Source organism: Orycteropus afer, unplaced genomic scaffold (genome assembly GCF_000298275.1).
Source record: "Orycteropus afer afer isolate SDZICR_OR568_19922 unplaced genomic scaffold, OryAfe1.0 scaffold00764, whole genome shotgun sequence".
In the NCBI taxonomy this organism is placed as follows: Eukaryota; Metazoa; Chordata; class Mammalia; order Tubulidentata; family Orycteropodidae; genus Orycteropus; species Orycteropus afer.
In genome coordinates, this window is record NW_006922351.1 from 901,453 (window position 1) to 905,741 (window position 4,289).

Here is a 4,289-nt window from a genome sequence, read left to right on the forward strand (position 1 = left end):
TCTTCTGTTGCTTGTGTATTTTTGCTTACATTTGATAGTTTATTTATGCCAAATATTAGGCCACCTAATTTTGCCTCTATTTTTTCTTTTCATGAACTCTATAATTTTAAGTTTTACATTTAGGTTTTGATCCATCTTGAGTTCATTTTTGAGCATGGTGTAAGGTATCAATCCTGTTTCATTGTTACAGTTTTGCTAGCACCATTTGTTAAAAAGACTATCTTTTCCCCATTTAACAGGTTTCACACTTTGTTAAAGATCAGTTGTCCATAGGCAGATGGGTCTATTTCTGGATTCTCAATTCTGTTCCACAGGTCTATGTGTCTCCCATTATACCAATACCAGGCTATTTTGATTACTATGGGAATAAAATAGATATCAGGAGCTCTGGTGGCATAGTGTCTAAGGCATTTGACTGCTAACCAGAAGTCTGGTGGGTCAAACACTCCAACCACTCCTCAGAAGGAAGACTGGGCAATCTACTTCCATAGAGATACTGTGTCAGAAACCCAAGGAGGGATCACTGTGAGTCGGAAATGACTCGATGGCATTGAGTTTGTTTTTTTTTGGTTTATAATAGGTTTTGAGATCAGGGAATGTGACATGTCCTACTTCATTCTTCTGTAGTGATTTGCTCGTTCAAGTTTTGTTTGTTTTCCATATAAAATTAGTGATTTTTTTTTTCTATGTCCTTAAAGAATGTTGATGAAATTTATCAGGATTGCATTAAATGTACAGATTGTTTTCGGTAATAGTGACATGTTCATAATGTTCAGTATTCCTGTCCATGAGCATAGTATGTTCTTCCATTTATGTGGATCTCTTAGTTTCTTGCAGTAGTAGTATTTTGTCATTTCCTGTTTACAGGTCTTTTGTGTCCCTGGTAAGATTTATTCTTAAATATATTATCTTTTTGGTAGCTATTGTGAATGGCATTATTTTTCTTATTTCTTTTTCAGAAATATGTTTGTTGTAGAAGAATCCAGCTGGTTTTTGTATGTTGAACTTGTATCCTGCCACTTTTCTGAATCTTTCAATTAGTTCTAGTAGTTTTCTTACTAAGCCTCTTTTTTTTTTTTTTTCTATATGTAAGATCATATCATCTGCAAACACAGATAGTTTTACTTTGGGGGGAACAGTTTGGATGGTCTTTATTTCTCTTTCTTGCTTTATTTCTTTGGCCAGGATTTTCAGTACAGTGTTGAACTGAAGGGGAACACTTTCAGTCTCTATCCATTAAGAATAATGAAGCTGTTGCTTTTGCTTATATGCTCTAGACTATGTTGAGAAATTTCCTTTCTATTCCTATTTTGCTGAGAGGTTTTTTTTTTTTTTTTTTTAAGGAATGGGTGTTAGATTATATCAAATGCCCTTTTCTACATGTGATCATTTGGTTCTTAACCTTTGTTTTACTTACATGATGGATTATGCTGATTATTATTTTTTTTTTTAATATTGAACCATTCATGGATAGCTGGTAGTAATCCCATCAGTCATGGTAGAGAGATAGATAGATAGATAGATAGATAGATAGATAGATACATGCATACATGATAGATAGATAATACGGTGTTGGATTCTATTGGCTAGGATTTTGTTTGGGATTTTGGCTTATATATTGTGGTAGTTAAGGTTGCATGTCAACTTGGCTGGGCCTGGTTGAGTGGCTGGACAGCTGGTGGTAGTTATTCCCCATGATGAGACTGGCAATCAACTTCATGGTAAAATCTACCACAAGCAGCTGAGTAGCTGCTTTAGAGATGTGATCTGCTTACCATATATAAGAAACAGCTTTGGGAATGGTCTCTAGCTTATGGCATGCTTGAACTCTGCATCTAACTGTGTTGTTGTTCAGCAGCCTGCCATGCTCTGCTGACCTTGGGACCTTTAATGGGCTTGAATTAATGGCCTACCATGTGGTTTGGTAACATTTGGACTGTGCCTTATTACTTGTCATCCTTGGGCTTGTCAGCCTCAGAAGCAAGGAGCTGAGTGAAGAAAAGCATCCAGCTTAAGTGGTCTTGGAGCTGGAGTCAGAGCTGAAGCCCAAGGTTGAGGGGCTTTCACCCAGCCCCTAGAGCCTAGCACTTTGAACTCAGACTTAAAGCCTCTAAAGTATAAGAGAATAAACTTCTTTTTGTTCAAGCCATCCCATTTGTGGTATATTTTTGTCAGAGTTGTGCTAGGCAACCAAAACATATATTAATGAGGGATACTGGTTTTTAACTTTCTTTTTTAGTGGTGTCTCTGCTGGTTTTATTATCAGGGTTATGCTTGCTTCATAGAATGAATTTGGGAGTATTCTATCCTTTTCTACATTCTAGAATGCTTTGAGTAGTATTGGTGTCAGCTCTTCTCTGAATGCTTGAAAGACTTCTCCCGTGACCCCATCTGCTCCAGAACATTTTTCATAAAAATGTATTTTCAATGACTAAATAAATTGGTCTTGTGAAATTCTTTCATGCGATTGTGGTGTCATTTCTATCACCAAGGCCAGGAATATTTTTGTCAAGAGGTTTTGTTTTCTTTTCATGACCTGCTCAATTTCTTCTTCTGTTGTGGGCCTGTTCAAATTTTCTACCTCTGTTTTAGGTCGTTTATATACATAGTGTGTTTTGAGAAGTTTGTCCATTTCTTCTAGGTTTTCAAATTTGTTGGACTATAAATCTCTTGTAGCATAGTGCCTAAGGCACTTGACTGCTAACCAGAAGGCTGACGGTTCAAACCCACCAACCACTCCTTGGAAGGAAGGTTGGGCAATCTTACTTCTGTAGTGATACTGCCTTGGAAACCCAAGGATGGGTCGCTATGAGTCGGGGCCGATTCAACAGCACATAACAACAACAACAGATCTTCATGTTATTCTGTTACCATCTTTTTTATTTCAGTTGGTTCTATTGTGACATCACCCATTTCATTTATCATTCATATTATTTGTGTCTTCTGTTTCTTTTTTTAACTTAAATTTGCCAGTGGTTTGTTAATTTTGTTAGTCTTCGAAAAACCAACTTCTAGTCTTGTTGATTTTTTTTCTTTTTTTTTTTCTGATTATTTATTTTTGCTGTTATCTATATTATTTCCTTTCTCCTGGGGACTGTAGGTTCCTTATAATGCTGCTTTTCTATTTGTTGGAGGTATTGGGTTAAGGTATTGATTTTGTTTTTTTCTTCTTCTTTGATTGCATGTATTACTATAAAAATTGACTTCTGACTGCTACATTCACAGTGTCCCAGAGGTTTTGGAATATTATGTTTTCATTATCATTTATTCTTAAACTCAAACTCACTGCTGTCAAGCAACCCCTCCTTGGGTTTCCGAGGCAGTATCTCTATGGAAGTAGATTGCCCAATCTTCCTTCTGAGGAGAGCCTGATGGGTTTGAACCGCCAGCCTTATGGTTAGCAGTCAAATGCCTTAGGCACTATGCCACCAGAGCTCCCCATTTATTCCTAGGAATTTTAATATTTACATTTTATTTCTTCTGTTATCCAGTAGTTCTTGAGCAGCTTGTGATTCTATTTCCACATATTTTAGTTTTTCCCTCATCTTCCTAATATTGATTTCTTATTTTATAGCATTGTGATCCAAGAAGGTGTTTTATGATATTTCAATATTTTTAAATTTACTTTGTAGCCTAATATATGGTTTATTCTAGAGAATGATCTATGTGCACTGGGAAAGAGTCTATATTGTATTTTTGTTAGAAGGTTGTTGTTGTGAGGTGCTGGGTCAGCTCCAACTCATAGGAGCTGTACATAGCAACTCTATGTACAACAGAATGAAACACTCCCCAGTGGTGCACCACGCTCACAATCCTTGGTATACCTGAGCCTATCATTGCAGCCACAGTGTCAATCCATCTCATTTAGGAACTTCCACTTTTTTGCTGACCTTCCACTTTGCCAAGCATGATATCCTTCTCCAGGGAATGGTCTTTTCTGAAAACATGACCAAAGTAGGTGGGACAATTCTGGACATTCTTGCATTTAAGTAGTTTATCATCTGCACTTCTTCCAGGACAGATTTGGTCTTTGTTCTTATGTACACCAGACTTCCTCAACAGAATAAATAGAAAAGCTACTGATTGTTTTTCCAAGTCCAAGGTCCTTTCAGTATTTTTTACCAACACCACAAGTCAAAGATTGTGTTGGTTGAGTTGATTGATTGTGTTGTTGAGCTCTTCTATATCTTTGTTAAGTTTTTTCTATTTGTTGTGTTCTTCCTCAAAAGTGGTGTGTTAATGTCTCCTACTATTATTGTAGTATTGACTATTTCTTCTTTCACTTCAAT